This window comes from Plectropomus leopardus, chromosome 16, assembly GCF_026936395.1.
Source record: "Plectropomus leopardus strain MGB_pleo_1.0 chromosome 16, ASM2693639v1, whole genome shotgun sequence".
In the NCBI taxonomy this organism is placed as follows: Eukaryota; Metazoa; Chordata; class Actinopteri; order Perciformes; family Serranidae; genus Plectropomus; species Plectropomus leopardus.
Window position 1 is genome coordinate 18,686,895 of NC_142191.1, and position 19,224 is coordinate 18,706,118.

Here is a 19,224-nt window from a genome sequence, read left to right on the forward strand (position 1 = left end):
GGGCCTGTGTGAGGTTAGATCTCCCATGCGCACACCCACAGCCAGAGAGTGCAGGTATTTCCCTCAACTCTGCTAAAGTGTAAAACAATATGCAAACTTCCTGATGAATTCCACAGAGACAGAAGTCCTCTTAGTCATCCTTTGATAGCCGTGTGTGACAATCACACGTGGTTTTGCTTCCTTATTTCTTCGCTCCACCGCCGAAAGCGAGCTGACAGTATCGCCAGGCATAAGTTCAAATAGACTACTATTTGGCGGCGGAAATCGGTGTTTGGGGCTTTAGCTCAGTGGACTACGCATTCGGTTAGAGTGCAAGAGGTCGCGGGTTCGAGTGTGACTGGAAATGCTTCATTTGAATTATGCCGTAAACAAGAAATTCACTGTATGTAGATTCACTGATTCGCTGACAATGATTGTCATACTGCACGCAGATCAAGGCACTTGAGGCCGAGTCATGTATCGTTGTGGCCAAAAACGAGGGGAAGTGCTCCCGAAAAAGGTCAAAAGCAGAATCAGCAGATGATGTCATTCACTTTCAACCAGTAAAAAGTGGCAAAACGGGATATCTCCAAAAGTGTCATTGAACGAGACATTCGAGTCGTAACATTTCCTAAATGACAATTGCAGGTATGTGTAAGTTTGTATTGAATAGACTGATCCATCTTCCTGTGCTTTACGCAGCGTATCTCCTCTCTTCTAGTAGAGAGTCAGTCATTCAAAAGTCAGATATGTTGTGACCAAGCTGGATTCCATATCTGGATATCAGGGTGCATTTTGCCACTGTGTTGGTAGCCTTACTGAAACATGGATATGTCTTACTGTCGTTTTGAACACAGAAAATGACTTTTAAATGACAAGCACGAGTATCGCCCGATTGAAATGTGTCAGCTATCTATAACGTCAATTTGTCTGCTCAAAAAGACAGTTAGAGATATCCAAGTTTCAGTTTCCACTGGTCAAAAGGGGAATTACAGATATGTTGTGCTGCGGTCATACAGCCGCTTTAGCACCACAGAAAGCTGAACAGCTCCCTCAGAGGGCCTGTGTGAGGTTAGATCTCCCATGCGCACACCCACAGCCAGAGAGTGCAGGTATTTCCCTCAACTCTGCTAAAGTGTAAAACAATATGCAAACTTCCTGATGAATTCCACAGAGACAGAAGTCCTCTTAGTCATCCTTTGATAGCCGTGTGTGAAAATCACACGTGGTTTTGCTTCCTTATTTCTTCGCTCCACCGCCGAAAGCGAGCTGACAGTATCGCCAGGCATAAGTTCAAATAGACTACTATTTGGCGGCGGAAATCGGTGTTTGGGGCTTTAGCTCAGTGGACTACGCATTCGGTTAGAGTGCAAGAGGTCGCGGGTTCGAGTGTGACTGCAAATGCTTCATTTGAATTATGCCGTAAACAAGAAATTCACTGTATGTAGATTCACTGATTCGCTGACAATGATTGTCATACTGCACGCAGATCAAGGCACTTGAGGCCGAATCGCTGTTTGGAGCTTAAACTCAGAGGACTAAGCATTCGGTGCGAGTGTTAATGATATCCATGTTTCAGTTTCACATTGGTCAAAGGGGGGATTACAGATATGTTGTGACCAAGCTGGATTCCATATCTGGATATCAGGGTGTATTTTGCCACTGTGTTGGTAGCCTCTGAACTGAGCAGAGGATTTTGGATGAATCTTTTCGAAACTAACTTGTAGATATGTGCAATTATTATGCAGGAGGCGTGGCGAAACTGACGCCACGAATGGCGCACAGCTAATAGCAGATTCCGCCCCTCTTCATGTGCTGCAGCGATTTTGGGAGCTTTGAACAAAATGACGTTGTAGATATCCTGACACGTTTGAATCGGGCGAATTTGGGCATGTTGAATGCACATCTGCATGTGAGACTCCACATGAACAAATGTTTTTCAGCTATAAAGTCATATTCTGTGCAAAAATAACGGGCCAATGATGAATGGATGTGAACTTTTTTAACTCTGAGGGACTTGTTCAGCTTTCTGTGGTGTATATATATATATATATATGTGTGTGTGTGTGTGTGTGTGTGTGTGTGTGTGTGTGTGTGTGTGTGTATTGGAAGGATATTGGAATGTTATTATAAGAGCAATCCCCTCCTTTTTTTATTTCAACAAGTCAGCAAAGTGTACATGATTTTATTAAATGCACCATAACTCCATGTAAGCGTTTGTGTTTTTTTTTACTGAAATATATAAGATAACATTGATTGGGGCGGCACATAACGTATTTTTCCAAATTTTCCAAATTTGTTATCTTTATGACTTTTAAAGCTAAAAAATGACTTGAGATTTTTTTTTTGTTTTAAATCCTTCCTTATATCACTCACGCTTTGCCAATAAAGCCAATTGTGATGTCGCTCTTCAACCACTAGGTGGCGTATTTCCCCAATATTTTATGTGTTTGAGCGACACAGTTTATCAACACCGTTTCCCACAGTGCTTTGCGGCGTGCTGTCGGTGCTGTTTGTCCATCCGCCGCTCCAACAATGCAGCTTTTAATGGTGCTGTGAGCAGTGCGAGGAGAAAACGCAGCAACGCCGCAGGCTTGTCCGGTGACTGTAGTCGTCCAAATCCAACACAACGACATTTTGACGGTTTGACAAACCGGCCGTGCGGACGTGACTCAGTTTTTAGGACATATTGGACTCTTTTGCTGGGGTGAGTAGCCGCTGAAGCTAACGCTGGTCTCTCTGCCACCGTAGTTGAGAGTAATGCATTTTGTTGTGACCGTCGCTGGCTAGCAGGCTAGCTAATTGGCCAGATGAGACATATGGCCCCTTGTGTGTTTCCCCCTGCAAAAGCCCCTGTCCATAATTAGTCAGTACGATAGCTGTGTGTCCACTTTTCCTCGTTGTGTTTTATATTTAGATCTCTAACTGGCGTAAATGTAAATGATTGGTAGTTTTCATAAAGACTTTGAAGCAGTTGAGTCTGTAGCCGCTGTAAGTCGTGAGTCTGTTTTGCTTTGATCTCGACTGAGGCACACGTCAACCAAGCCGGTGTAGCCTTCTCTGCTAAAACTTGTACTGCTTTTAAGCACATTTTATTTTATGGCCCCCTCTTTGATTATCAAACCCACAGCCCTAAAGAAACGTGCCGCTTTTTTAGTGCGAGTAAAATGTCACGCCGAACGCCATTTAAAAAACTGGTGATTTATTGTCTACGTGCTGAGTGGCAAGCGCACACTAGCAAGATGATGCATGCCGATTGTCAAAATCATAATGAGCTTCTGGTTGAGTTAGCAGGCTTTGATACAACGCCGAACTGTTCCGCAAAACACGGGGTATTTTTGTACACATAATACACAAGGACTTCAAGAACTTCTATTATTATTGACGATTCAGTTATAAAACTATACATTTTGAAATGAAAGTTCTGAAGTCAGTCATACAGTACTTTGCCCTTGAGCAAGGTAGCGTAACTCTGATTAACACTGTTCCGTCTTAATCAGAGGAAGGCTGGGTGGCTAAGGACTAGGGCTAATTTCATTTTTAGCTATAATTAGTTTTTCCTTAAGCCTCCTTGAGTGACCTGGGGAAAATGACGACCATCCCTCCATCATGAATTACTTGTTAGATTTTAAAAACTTTCCCTATGATGTTTGAAAGTGAAAACTTTGTTTTTCATTCTTATCGTGCATGCTGGGAGATTAGTGGAAATCGGTTATCTCTGGTAAAAAATTAAATGAGACATGTAGAATGAAGTGTTTTTGAGGAAATATCACTATTTTAAGCTCTGATTTTGTAATGTTTTTTTTTTACCCACTGATGGAAGTGTTCATCATAATAAAGGAGAAAATCCCTTGGTTTTTTCTGTTTGCAATTTCTGACAATTATTTATGATTTTTTAAATGAATTTATGATTATAAACAGTGTAATTTTGCTGATTTTTAATAACAGGCACGTTTTCTTTTTAAAAATTGGCAGTAAAACTACAAACTAAGTAACTGCAAAATACAGCCATATAAAGTTTTTGCCCCTCCCCTAAGCCAAAATAACAAAACAGAAGTCCCCCCCAGTGCTTGAAAACTTTTTTGACATGCATCCCCCTTTTTATACCATCCCTCCCCTCTCATAAAAAACAGTCCCTAATAATGTATTTGTTATGAGATTCAGAGTGACCTGCTGGCCATAGAGATAATCGGGTATTGTTGCTATCTCATCCTTAATTGCTCGATTGCTCTATTATACAGTATTGATCCTCTATAACATAGTTAAAAATGCAATAAGAATTAAAGTCCTCTTCTGACTCAGTCGTTGATTACACACAGTTGTCATCTCATCTACATTGATTAGGGTAGGCTGAATATTCGAAACACCCAAAATCTGACCATTACAACTTACACTGAGGAAGTATTTATCGCAGGGCTGTATTAGATTGCATGAGCTTGGTGTACCTGAAACTGGAAACTGGGTGCAGATGTTGTGTAATTTGCAATGTGGCAATCAAGCAATGACTAACAAGACATGGGGGCTTAGCAAAACCCAGAGAGTATGAGTTGGATAAGGGGAGCCAGCCTCTTGCAGTTTGGGAAATGAACCTCAGTAGGCCGGCTCGGCATTTTTGTGGGAGTACTGAGGTTACTGCCAGGGGCACTGCTTTTGTAACATGGCTCAGTAACCAGTAAATCAGTTTCACTCAGATTTTTAAGCCCAAAGTTTATTACTTAATAGCGGCCTTAGCAAAGTTGTTAGCCCAGAGCTGTGTGGTCAATTTGTTTGTGGCTATTTGCATAACGAGAGCATGTCTTTGTGCATTTTGACTTGACACGATGATGCTTTTGTCAAATCATTGAATACATCATAGATAGTGTGTTGAATATATGAGTTTCTTTATGTTGTTTTTAATTCATTCAGACTTGGAAGTAAAACAAAGCTGCTGAGCACGAACATGTGCAGTGTGCTGGATCTGATGATGTAAACTAGAAAGAGGGATTCCAGGGAACTGGTGCGTGTGAAACAGAAAATATTCACCCGATAAAGAGGAAGCAAATGCTTTAGAGTTAGGATTTCACGTAGCTGGCTGGATTGTATGTTGCAAATTAAAACTCATCACTTGTTAGTGATAATATCAGTTATATTTGTCATGTAATATTATATTTATTTGTGACTGTGTGAGATGTTGAGGACTGGGTTGGAGTTACCTCAGACAGAGGTGTAGATAGTTTTTATAGGTCAGTTGAATGTAAAGTATCACTGCAGATGCAAGTGTTGCATTTACATTAGTGGTGTTTTTTCATTTGGAAGCCACTCTTTGTTCTGATAATTATTTTCTGCTGAGATATAAATCACAACAGTGTGTTATTTTAATGTCTTATGCTGTGAATTAAACAAAAGAGACTTGAACACAAACTGTCAGAACAAATGTCAGTATAGATCTATCCCAAACTAAGATATACAAATTGTATTTTATCTTTGACCATCAAGTTAATATATTCAAAGATCATCAAGGAGCCCGTTGTATGACTTGGAACTTGCCCCTTTTATGGTTAGACTGGACCACAGCATGCATTAATATGGACTGTACAGGGCATTGTGTCTCCCACTGTGCACACAGATATTGATCTTTTTCATATGGGTGCGATTACCACACTGCCTGTGAGTGATTTTTTTCTCCTTCTAGTGGTCACTTAGGTATCAACAAATGCCACAATGCAGAATAATGGCAAAATCAGCTTTTCATTATGTGACAAGGGGCTTGTAGATGTGCTGCCCTCATTAAATACTTGGATCCCTGCCTGATGCTCCAATTCTCTGAATTTTTCATATGTGCACTGCAGAGGCCACTCTAGTGCCGTAATTAGTCGTGTTTGATCAATGCTGAATATTTTGGCCTGCAACAGATGTTGATAATTGGAAAAAAAAAATCCCCATTGAGCTGGTAGATGGCATTTGAAATGCATTTTCTTGCAAATTAAATCTCAAATGGGTGCTGGTGATAAAATATAAACAAGTTCCAGTTTCAAATTAATTTGACCCCATTATTTAAAGCGCCTCTAATTGGTATTTTTATAATAATAATGTATCAAATGAGAAAGAGGTGCTTGTAGTGATGAACTTACTAAGGATGCACACACAAATCTGCACCTCCCATACACTGAGGCTGAAAGGGAGTGTCATGTCATTGTGTAGCTTTCTTGCCCAAATTTTATTATTAAGTTCACTCTTTCATGGGTTTGTTTTAAGCCACAGCAGGTAGCTGTTTTTAGCATAAAAAGCTCATAAAAACCCAAGGCACTCCACCTGTTATGTCCCAAACAGACAACAGACACAGTTAGCAACTAGCTGGTGAAGATAGTGGACCATTTAGCAGCTAAAGAGCCAGATGTTTTCCCCTGGAGTTGGTAGAAACCAAACACAGAGCTGCCCCATGTGGCCAAGAGATCAGTTAGTGCAAGTTTAAATGAAATGCTGCCGTTGTTACTAGTTACACCTGTTACTAGTTCAGTATATTTATGAGACACGAGTGTTCATTCAGCATTTTTATTTCTGGGTGCCAGCGTCTTGTTTCAATTGTTCCTAATGAGGAGCCAGCATATGCGGCTGAATGCAGTCCCCCAGAGAAAAGCGCACCCAGCAATTTTTTTTTTCTTTTTTCAAAGCTTTTTTTTTGTGCAGCTGCTCAGATCAATTCCAGATGAAAATATCTGAAATTTTCAGATAGGCCGTGGTGTTGTCACTGGTGCTCCATTAGGTGCCATCTATCCTGAGCTGTATGACATGTCAGCCAGAAACTGTCATGACAAAGACAGAAAAGCCCTTTAGTGGGAGCAGATCGGCCGCACGCTGAATGGTTCTGGTGCTCGTGGACTCAGATCAGGATGCATCTGGGGTCAAAACATTAGTTCTCTAAAAATGTTCATTGCTTAAAATCCATGTGCTCAAGTATGCTTTGGACCACATCTCTAAGGTCTCACTGTTACTGAGTCCTGTTGTGTTTTTTTACTGTATGCATTGTAAGATTGTTGTTAACTATGCAGTGCAAGCCTCTGATAACGTAGTGCCATCAAGCAAAGCCAGACTTTTGATAAAGCGCTGGTATGAAGCCCTCCCCAGAGCTTTTCTGCCGGAGCAAAAAACGATGGACACACGCCCTGAAGCTCCATCTGACAGTACGCCACAAAGGATGCTCTTCGCATCATCAAGAGCAAAATCTTACTAAAACAGATCTTATTTCATGGAAGACATTTTGAATTTCCATGCAGGAAAAGCCTAGGTGTAATGTTATTATTGTTGCCCTTTTCCATTGAATTTTCCCAGTAACCCATGCCAGTTCACTAGCAATACCAGTGCCCTGACCTGTCCAATACCCGATTGAACGTGAGCTTAAAGTGATGAAAGTCATTTAATCTGTTAGCAAAGGCAAGTGATTGAGGGTGCTAGTATACCTAGTTAATACAGTGTTGGATATGATAAGTTGACGCCAGCTTTAATTTTTGCTCATAAAAAGAAATAGTGCTAATTCTGTTTTTGTTATTCAAGTTTAAATACCTGTCCAAAAACAGCTGTATTTCTCGGCTATTTTTACAGTTAACATGTATGGATGGGTATCAAGAAATGAGCTATATTGACACTGGTTCCTGACAGGTCAGTACTGAAATATTGATAAGTTCTTGGACAAACGTTGCTGCTGTTAGTTAGTGTAGTACAGTTGTAACTTTGCCGTTGCATAACCGCATGTTTATATTCTGAACTCTCTCCAGTAATGGCTCAGTGGGTAAAACATTATGGGCTGATTTGACTAAATTTGAAGAAAATGCAGCTGAATATAATATATGGTATTTTAGTGTAAAGAGGGTAATACCGTCAACTTTATGTAACACTTAACAATACAACGTTCCAAAAATTTAAAGCAGTTGCAAAGTGTTTGACTGCTTTAGCGAAGCGACTGCTGAACCTACGTCCTTAGTGCAGCCGATGCTGATGGGATTAGTCAAACTAAAAATGGGTCCCGAACTTGTCAAATCAAGTTCACACTTGTTATCCACATAAAACAGGTCTGTAGTTGGCAACACAGGACACAGTTAAGTTAGTATCAGTTGCAAGCACTCGCTCATTACATATACAGGAAACTCAAAAGGCAGTTAAACCTGTCATTTCTGCAAAATGAAAAAATATTAAAACAAGTCTTGGGAATCTTTTCACATCTCTTCATGTCATGTCTTTACTTTTTTCATGAAAATTATAGAGTAGCATCAATAACACCCTTTTTTCACCAAAATAAGTAAACAAAGTTAGTGAACAATATAAAGCAGCATGGAGGCCTGTGGACATGTAACAACATTTTTTAATTTATTTAAAAAAAATATCTGTTACATATAAAAGTCTCTCTTAGACTCTGTAGAAGCTAAATAAGAATGACATTCAAGCGCTGCTTGGACGGAGATGGACTTAATTTGTGGTAGTGCATAGTTGAATCGTGCCGGAAAAGGGATGAAAAAAATCTTTGCCATTTAGTTGATACATTTCCATCACTGGCTATTGGAGCTGGAGCCAATAAAAATGTCTAAAGACAAAAGCCAGATGTACGCAAGGCTGCAAGTAATCAAAATCTTATCAAAATAGCAAAATGGCCAACTACAATAACCATATCACAGGAGCTGCAATTTTGTTGATTATGGTAAAATGTGTCATTATAAATGATGCATTGTGGTGGTACAGAGATGATTATCCTTTAAATCATAGTCCAGATGTATAGGAACATTCTTTCCTGGTAGCAAAAGTCATTTTTATATATACTAAAATCGCCACTCATATTGCTATCACAATATCTCTCAAAATAATTGCTAGGTGATTTTTTTTTTGAACAGGGTGTGGTCCTAGATGTTAGTATGTGTTAGTGTTTTTTCTATTCAGTGAAAAAGTTACTTAAGAGTATGGCTAAGTATTGGTATTGATTAGCAGTATCCAGATTATTAAAATCTCTATTAAAATGTGTACTTTAGTGGGGTGATTTGGCAGCCAGGACACAGAGTAGCTGGTAAGGGACGGTCAAGATATCTTAGTTCTCCAGTCCACACTTTAAAGCACAAGTAGGTTCCTGTCTCCTGAGGTAGAAGTAAACTCAGATTAAAGCCTGAACCTTTTGGCTGGCATGTGGTGTTGTCGGGATGTGGTTTGATGCTACTGCGCTAATATCAGCAATGGAGTATACCTCTGTGTTGCAGCCCTGAATTTGGGCTTTAGTCTGATTTTCACAGCCCAAAATGAGAAATTTTGACTTTGATGTTGAGCATTGAGGCTTGGGCATTAAGTGCCATGTCCTTGTAATGAGGGTATGGATGAATCACCAAATGGAGCCGCTGACTCCTGGCTTTCATTCTGTCAAACTGTCCTGCTCTCGTCTGAGAAGAGCGCAGAGGTTCAACTCTTCTCGAATAGCTGAGTGTTCCCGAGCTCCTCTCCTCTAATGAACATCTGCTTTAAGAGGCTACATTAACTCAGGACAGCTTGTTCTGTATGTTTATTGTATAACAGCAAGATGTTTTTTTTTATATTATTGCAAAAGGCAAGAGCAAAATGAATGGCATGAATAAAAGTTCTGACTGGAACAGATGTGGCAGCTTGTAGCAGAAAAACGCTGGGAAAAGAGAGAGAGAGAGAGAGATGGCAGGACTAGTTTTACTTTTGGCACAGTAAGCAAACAGCAGCACTCTCCGTGCAATGCCTGCAAGTCAAGCAGTGGGATTTCTCAGCTAATTCATTTTCCAAGCAGCAATATTTCCTCAAATAGAAGCACCATTAGCTTACCTCCTATGGACCTCAGTTAGTGTATGTCACTGTCAAGCTCAAGGTAAGTGCCTTATGTGACTGAAGCAGTTAAAAATAAACTTTTCTGTGAGGGAAAATTGAATGTTTGATTGGCAGTCCTTTCTTTTGAACAGCTCAGAATATGTGAAAAGGGTGCAATCACTGTCACAATGAGGCCTTCATTTTTTTATCTCCCTGATTTATTTTTTAACTCCAGACAGTGACGAGTTTGATCATTGCCCCCTCACACTCCCGCCACTTGTTGTTGTTGACATGCCCGGTGCGTTTGCAAGGCCAAGCAGACATTAACAACATGACTTTAAAGTAGTGCGAATGCCCTACGTTGACACTCAGGTGCAATCTCTTTTGGGGTGGTACATTGCAATAATTCTCCCATGTCAGGGGCTAATCACCCTGGCTCTCCTCCCACAATCCATCAGTGTCTGGAGGACGAGGCTTGCGGGGTTCTGGCAGCTGTTGTCGGGCTGAGTCAATCTGTTATGGTCTACGCCAGGATGCACAGGAGGGGGAGAGGAAGAGCTCTCAGGAGGACACAGTGAGCGAGGCTGCTGCCACTGCTATGGAAAGATAACAAGAGGATTTATTTGTTAGGAGGGCAGGATTTCAGGGCTTGTGTGTTAATTTCGTTGTGTTACCCGCTAACTGTTTTCTCTGTTAAATATGTGCAGGGGAAGCCAGGTTGAAACATTTTATCGACAGTAAATTTCAATATGTTTAAAGAAAGTGGAGCCGAAACAGTTAGCCGATAGACAGAAAATTAATTGCCTAAAATTCTGCTGATTGTTGATGATCTTTCAGTAATTGTTTGAGTCATCACTAAGTAAAAATAATAAAGTGATTATTTGAAAATATCTGTTAATTGACTGTAAATGTGACAAAACAAGATTTGAAGTTGTCACCTTGCACTCTGATGGACATCTTTTTACTGCACTGCAAAATGTTTGTACATTTACTGTAAATTACTGGCTACTAGTTGCATTACTTTCACAGTAAGTTACTGTCTCATTTTTATTGCAAAATATTACAGAAAGAACAAAACAAGACATTTGAAGATGCCTTTACATACTGATGGATAGCTATTTACTATTATCTTACATGTCATAGACTATACATGACGAATCTGATAATAATTGCTAGTTGCAGCCATTAATGATAAAAACATTTTGTGCAATATGCCAAAAAAAAGCAACCAAAACTGATTTTAAGTGCATGAACTTCTCCTTTGCCTAGCTCATAATGTCCATGTAAGCTTTTTGGTTGACATTTGTCAGCTGCATGTTTTATATTGTGCCAATGAGGTTTCTTTTTTTTAACTCACATCCATACTCTTTTTAACACAGTTTCTCATCTACAGAGGAAATGCCCTTGATTTATGAAATATTTATGCTAACAGCATCAAAGTGATATATGTTAAAATTGGCCTTATTATTGAATGAGGACTGTTCTCCATGGATTTCAATCACTTTTGAATGTTAGCCAGATATAGTCTATTTTTCTGTGTGATTATCATGGCTTACAAACTAGTTGTTTATGGATTTAGCTGAATTACTGATATTGCAGGGCTGGCACACAGTGGTTGTTGATGCTGGGAGAGGGAATTGGCAAAGACCTACAGAATTAGATTCAGTCGTCAAGGCAAATATTTGGAGCCGTACTTCCATTTGCTGACTGTTGGGAGTGCAGCACGGCTGTTCACAACTTTTTGAGGGCAGATGGAGGAGAATGGCACAAAAACTTATTTTGTGACATTTGTAAATGTAATGGCATGCTGAGAAAGTGTCAGAATTGAAAACGGTAAAACTGAGGTAGGGAGTTTCCGCCTACAAACCAGCAGGCGTGCTTGAGAACATACTGGGGTTTTCTGTTCTAAATAGGCCTTTTATACAGGAGACTTTTTGAGTAATTATAGAAGGAAACACAGGTGTAAGTAATAACATTAACTGTGTTTCTCTTCATTTAGATGTGCCAGTAAGTCATGTAGATGCACTATGCCAGGGACCTGATGCATGAATGTAATTTCTTACATCTGTGTTTGATGGGTCTGCTGTGACAAAAGATCTACGAATGTCATACATGGCAGATTTTTAATACTGAGAAATTCAACATGGTGAGTGTAGATGGTGAGTGATAACAGCAGTTGACAGCAGTTGTTAGTGTCTCTTATATGCAAACAGTTGTTCATCATCACATCGCAATGCCCAGGATAAAGTTAAATTTGTCCCTGGTTCTTGAATGTGTTGTTCACTGCTGGAGGTACATCAAATTGGAAGGAAGTTTAAACTGAGACTAGTCGACTAGTCTCAAAATAAGAAAACACTCAGAAACCAAGATGAGCACAATATAATCTATAAGTTCAAACATTGTGGGAAGAATATTGCATATAAGAGCCATTTGAATTTGTTAATCACATTTTTTCAATTCCTGTTTTGCTGAAATGTTTGGTACTTTGCACCGAGCATTATGAACTTTGCGTATCATCCTACAAAAAAAGCAACAACTCCCCTAATAAAAGTTAACAAAATACATTTAGGAAAATAAATCTTTACAGATAGCACTCACGTAAAATAATTGTGGTAAAGTGACTTTTCAGACATTTAAATCTGCTTATTTTTCCTCATAATCAGTTTCTTAATTAATTTTCCAGGTAATTTACTCTATCAATGCTGTAATATGAAATTACACCATGACAGGATGTTATCCATGAACCTCTAATCTGCACTGATGAAAATTTGGGCTAATTCAGATGCTCCCCCAAACCAGAGAGGTTTGCTGGAGCAGTGATTTTAATCACTGACTTACTTTAACCTATGCAGTAAATAACTTCAATAATATCTATGTAAAGCAACGATGTAGTGACAGTAATGCTCTAAAATTGCCAGTTATTGCCACTTTTGTTCCAGATGGTTCCCTCAGTGCGATTACTTATTTGGTTGGTCTTTAGAAAATAAAGAATTAGGATTTGAAGAGTTTGGGCTGTTGCATCTGATTTTCCATTCACCCATGCACTCTTCTTAACTTATCCTTCTTTATATAGAAAGACAGGATGTGGTGGACGCTCTTTCTTTATTCAACTTTACCTCAGATGTCACTTCACTGAGGGAAAGAAGAGGTTTCTTTTGACACACGAGAGTCTCTCTGCTGCAGTGAACTCGACATGTATTCAATCACTGAAGCAGCTTCCACACTTGAATACAAAAAGACTTGTCGTGTTTTTGCCTGGCCGCATCCTTCTTCCTGTCTTGGACGAACTTTTGTGACACTAAGCTGTTAAAGTTCTTGTAGTTGTGACCTGCCAGACTCACTTTGCTCCAGATAAAGCTGGATTATAGCCCAGGTGACTAATTAAGGCCGACCGAGCCCTTCAAAATTTTGACATTTCAGCTTGTGAAAGGTCCAAAGAATCTTGATTAATGAAAAGAGTTTACTTTAATTTAACTGCACGGCTGTAGCGAGACCTATTTGATACAAACCTGCTTAGAAAACTTCTACCTGTCTTATTCTGTCTGAAATAATCAGAATATAAATATTACGCAATAAAAGCAAACATGAAATCCATAATGCTTATCCTACTGAAGTAGGGAATGACTATTTATCAAAGAAAAAATTGGGATATCATTGCCCTAATCTTGCACATGAAACACGAGAGCATCCCAAGAAGAAAATGTTAAAAAATATTTTACAAAGTGTGTCAAATATGATGATTATAACTGCGTTTAGAAGTTATTTATAAGGTATTACAAGGGATTTGAGAGGTGAGATAAAGGAGCTTCAGCAGATTCTGTATATAGAGATCGGTATTAGTGGGAAAATGAATTTAGGTAATAACAATTCCTGCTACTTCAGCCACAGAGTACACACACAATGCTGCTAAAATCAGCCACGTTCATCCTGAAAGTGGTTTGAGTTTCTGTTTTAGATGATGCTTCCCGTGTTTCTGCGAGGGTGGAAAGTGTATGACATGACAAGCCTGTTTGGAGCCTTAGTCTCTTATGTCCCTTTTCATCTAAAGTAATTATGTAGACACGAATGGTTAAATGAGTACCATGTGGCAGCCTGTAATTAGATTTTTGGTAATGAATGGGTCAAATGCCATTTGCAGGCATTTGAGCACCGAAATTCCCTCTGAAGACGAGGCCTCACTATGTAGTTGCTGCATTACAAGGGACATGGACATGCCCTATAACAGGAAATGGATTAAAACTTGTTTGAACTAAATTCCTTGTTAGTATTTCACATTTGATACGTCTGAGAATATTGGTGCCGTCAAGTAAATTTCAGCTGGTCAGCACTGCTCAGAAATGAAGATCTGATTTTACATAACCGCTGACAGTCTGAAGAACCTGTAAATTAAACCTCACACTGTGCAAAGGAGCTGTTAATGTATCTCAAAGGTTTTATTTCAAAGTTTTTTACATTCTGCAGAGAAACAAGACTAGACAAGCCTAGTTTAGTCAGGCAACAGGACCCTCGCTAAACAAACTGAAATATTTGACAGTGATGGAGCTAGGTGCGCTTCCTTCGTACTGTGTCGCTGACGCAATGACACGAAAGGACGCAGTAAACTCATTATCAATGCGTCCACAGGACAAACCCTTTTATTTTCCCTGACAATGCTGTATTGTGAACAACTAATCCTGTGTGGCGTCCCATGACTTTACGAGTTTTGAAAGTATTTCTCATGTCTCAGAAACCACTGAGAGGGAAACTCGTGTTTTGGATGTTGTTATCATACTGACAGTGATGTGTCGTGTTTTTGTTCATCATGGCATCATCCCCAACCCATTGAAGCTCTGTGTTGGTGGTGTTTGCGGCTTGGCATGGAGGTCCCTGAGGAGACCGCCAGGAGACAATAAATTTTCTTTTTAGGTTCATAAAATGTACCCGTATTCATGTAGAATATGAGTACAGACAATTCTTTTATCTTGCTTGTGTTTTACTTTAGTCCATTATGGCAAAGTTGGAAATAAGCACCAGCCAAATGCTGGTAAAATATGCAAATGACTGCTAGATTTACTTTACTCACAAGCCAAAAAAAAGGTAATTTTTCCATACTGAAAGTTAAATGTTGATAGTAATGTTTTGGTACCCTCCCCTGGTCAGACAACAATGTAATCTCCAACATCACTGATTAATTCAAGGATCTCATCAGCACCACTGTGTCCGATTAATCAAGAAAGCTAGGTCAGCTAATGCACATAAACATGTGCACTCACAGATATAACAGGATCTTTTACCCCTGCAGATGTTATTTTCTCCACTCTCCTCTCTGTGTCACCCTGTCTAACATTTTCTGCACTGTTGGGTAAAGTGAAAATTATTAAAAACCATGTCAGCAGTGGCAATAGCAAGTCAAACGCATGGAACGCATCATAGAAAATGTAGGAAATAGTTTCCACCTAGACACTTTAGAAAGACATTTAACTCTTCAGGCATGCACAGTACAATCTCATAGTTCAGTACATAACCTCGTTAGCAGTCCACCTTGTATGTAAATGAAATTTAAAAAGCTAAACGTATGACCAGAGAGTGCAGGAAGTGGAAAAACCAGTGAAAAAAGCCAAGAAAATAGCCAAATTCTGCTTTTTTTTCTGTTAGTTTTGCATCTTGCCTATAGTCTGCTCACTGTGCTCATTCCATACATCTGTGTTTGAACAATGCAGATTCACATGTCTTTACCGCCCTTTTGTGTGAACTTGTACTCATTCTGGTGCATTGTAAACTTTAAAATAGACCAATTGTGTCTGCTTTTCGGTTTAAAAAGGTTCAGTTATTTTCAATTATATTTGACTTCAAAACTTGATACCAGTCAAACCATAATTAAAGGAGAGAGTGGAAACCAGCTGCGAGCTGCTAACTCTATCCTTTGTTTTTAGGGAGGAGCAAAGTAACAATGCTAACGAACCATTTTTAGGAAACCGAAGGACAAGTAGTTAAATTTTTGCCTACTGTGAGAGTTTCCCACAAAGTAAAAACAAGTTAAAATTTAAAATGTATCTCCTTAGAGGTTTTTTTTTTTTTTTTTAGAAGTCGGAGCTCATTAGAAAAATGTGCAAGCTGTTGTGTGCTGAAAAATTGGGGAGTCCTGTGTGTCTGTACGTCTGCCCCGACTCTAATTGGCTGTCACATTCTCGATTCTCACCAACACAGTGAGAGTCTCTCCTCGCCTCACCCCTGTGGGGGCAGCTCGTGCCAGAGCAGTTTTACAGCAGAGGCTTCAGTGACAGATTAGCACTCACTGCAAAGCCAGCGTGATGCATTTTGTTTATCGCTCTCCCAGCTCTTACAAAGACAGAGCCTCATCTCTGAAGATTTTTGCATATTGGTCAATGCGGTCACGCTGCTAGAAGAATATTTTTGGATACATTTTATTTTTTGTTTTACCTTGAATTGTCTTTTAAAAGTCCAACACGTGCCATCCCGCAAGGACAGGGACACCTTTTTTTGAATTGCTCTCCTGTGTAATCTTTGTCATATTGCAGGAGCTTTGGAGGTTGGAAGGCACCCAGGCCCATCTGTCATTATGAACTCATTCCTTCTCGCCCTTTCTCTCTCTGGTTATCTCTACCTCTGTGTCCCTTTCTGTTTATCTACATCTCTCTCTGTCTCTGCCGTGCTAAATGGTATTCAGCAAAGTTATAAATACACTTCACCAGACGAGTCGTATGATGTTTGTTTCTAAACAACAGGGCAGTGAAGGGTGGGTTTCCTGTCTACCTCCGTTTGTCTTCTCTCACTCTTTAATGCACACACTAAGAGATAAAGGTCAACACACTCATATATTTTCCACTGAGTAGGAGGTGGTCCACATGGAGGGCGATCATAATTGCTCCTGTGCCGGGTCATCACCACACTGATACTCCTGATAATCATAACGGCCTAGCTGTCATCTCTTCAGCATTATTAGATAATAAAAGGAGCAGCAGGAAGCAGCAAGCGGTGTTGTCAATAAAGCACCATGGGCTTGGACTATATAAGAATATAAAGTGAGAAACTTGAAACTTGAAATTTGTCACCATCAGAGATTTTACGAAATTGTTGATAGCATAAAAGCTAGTAGGTTAGTGCTGATAATATTGCTAACAATTGAGCAGCACAGTTGTATGGACCAATTTTATTTTTGCACAAATGTGATAAAATACGCTTTCCAGGTATTTACTTTGTATTGTGTTGGATTACAGGAACTGGCATTTGGTCCTGCTGTTTTTTCTCCAAATATCTTTTCTCAATTCAGTTTTCAGAAATTATATATCTATATCTATATCTATCTATCTATATATATATATATATATATATATATATATATATATATATATATATATATCTATATATATAGATATATATATATCCTGATATGAAATCACATGTACTGTGACAGAGGATTTTATTCACATTGGCCACATCTAAATTTCACCATTTGAATCAGATGAATGCAGCAACTAAGAATTTTCTTCATCTGTCTAGAATTTATTTTAATTAAACAGTGACTATGTGAACATGCCCACCACTGTCCTAGTATTGATCATAATTTTGAATGTTTACATGGAATATGAGAAACCTACTTATAATATATCTTTGGTAAATATCTTTGAAAACAAGTTTCTGATCTCCAGATTATTTGCAAATATGTTGACTCTTTCAAATCCAAGCCTCTCTTTGTCATTACTGTATCAACTTTGTACCCTCAGTAGCTGAGGATGAACATAGTTTGTTTTGGACTTAAAGGTATAGTTCAGATCTTTTGAAGTGTAGTTGTGTAGTCAGTGTATTACCTTTAGTGGATGGCAGTTGACCACCCCCAGACTTGAGTACCATCACGGATGTTAAGTAATGTACCGTAGAACTTCCAAATTCCTGCACATTAGTGTAATTTTAGTGTGCTCTGTATTACGCCATAGATTAAATGTATGGGTCAGACTTTCAGTGGAACCGGTGACAAGGATTGAGTGCAGTGGCACGTGTGTGTTTGAGAGAAAGTTAGTGACAGAGAGCAGAAAAGATGGTGGAAGGTGGACTGTTGCACGCATTGATTCTGTAAGTTCTAAATAATACAAAACTCTTCTTTGTCACTTTTTGACCCGCCTGCCTGAACTCATGATATTTTCTCACAAGCTGGGGGATCTGCAATCTTGAGATTATTAGCAGCCGTACTGGGAACGTGGCCGAGTAACATTATGAAAGTTCACAAGGCTGCAGCAGTTGTGGTGGCAGCCGGATGATGGTGGGAGGAACTGTGACACAGAAGATAAAACCATAACACTGTAGCTGTTTGTGTCGTGGTTTCGGTCTTGGTTTCAGAACTGTTACGCCCCTACTATGGAGACAACAGGATGCTTTTATGAACCAGAGTATACGGAAGAAGATCTCTTGCAGAGTGAAACTGAACAGGCCTAAAAGGAGCACAAGCTATCTGGTGGTGCAGATGTGTAAACCTTAAACCCATGCCCAAGATCTCAGGGAGCGACTGCTGCCGTGAGTTATCTGTAATAGCACTGAAGTCCAGAAGTATGAAAGTTGTCAAAAATGTCATTACAATCTCCCAGAACCCAACTTGATATTAGTTGATTTGTGCAACTCAATAATACAGTCATATTGAGATTACAGCGATATAAAAAAAAAAAAAAATATGTGAAGAGATGCAAAAGTCTTATATTTTATTTAGGAGATTGAATTCCCAAAGAAGTTGAGGGGTACTGCTTTACTAAGACCCAAGTTAAAAAGCCTTTATTAGCATCACATATTAATTAAGTATAAGCTTTAAGTATAAGCTTTAATCACATGACATTTCCACAGCCACATCCAGCCTCCTCATTACACCTCAGCTCAATATGTTCATGTAGATTTTGTTAAAAACCTTACATAACTAAAACTAGTAAATGAGCGATGAAAGAAAAAGAAAACAAATTAAGTAACAACTGGCATTTTATAATCTTATTTATCAGAATTGGTCACATCAGATTATATCAACTTTTCCCTCTTAATGAAATATTATTAGTTCTAAAAAATAAAAAAGTCCTACATTTTATGACTTTTCAGTCCCTTTTTTGAGAGACACTCTACAGCCCTACAGCCACTTCTGTAATTTACCAGTGAAAAAAGGTCCTTGAGATAGCTCAGTCAGCCATCTGCAGATGAGCTGTGATCCATGCCTGCAACAGCTGCTCCCCTCACACAGCCCTATAACTGTGCTTTCCCCTGCAGCTGCCTCCATCAACCCCCCCGTCACCTCCACAGGGAGTGCCCTACCCCAATCCTCTCCATGGAATCACGATTAATTATTTGAAGGGTTGTCTGCAAGCACAATGAGCCAGAGCCCCTTAAGGGGAGCGATGCATCGGGATAACCTGGAGTCCCAGAAGCAGTGATGAGTTTCTGAAGTGTGGCGGCATCTCCTCCAGAGGCCTGTACTTACTGCTGCAGTAAGCTACA

The 19,224-nt window shown here is 39.4% G+C and overlaps 1 protein-coding gene across 1 annotated transcript in view; it reads left to right on the forward strand.

Moving 5' to 3' along the window:
- The first annotated feature begins 2,487 nt into the window (after window positions 1-2,487).
- The window catches only part of extl3 (exostosin-like glycosyltransferase 3), a 38,808-nt gene continuing 22,071 nt past the window's right edge, over window positions 2,488-19,224 (forward strand). The window contains exon 1 of the mRNA XM_042503842.2: window positions 2,488-2,686. The gene's annotated coding sequence lies outside the window, so the exon portion shown is untranslated. The remainder of the gene's footprint in view (window positions 2,687-19,224) is intronic.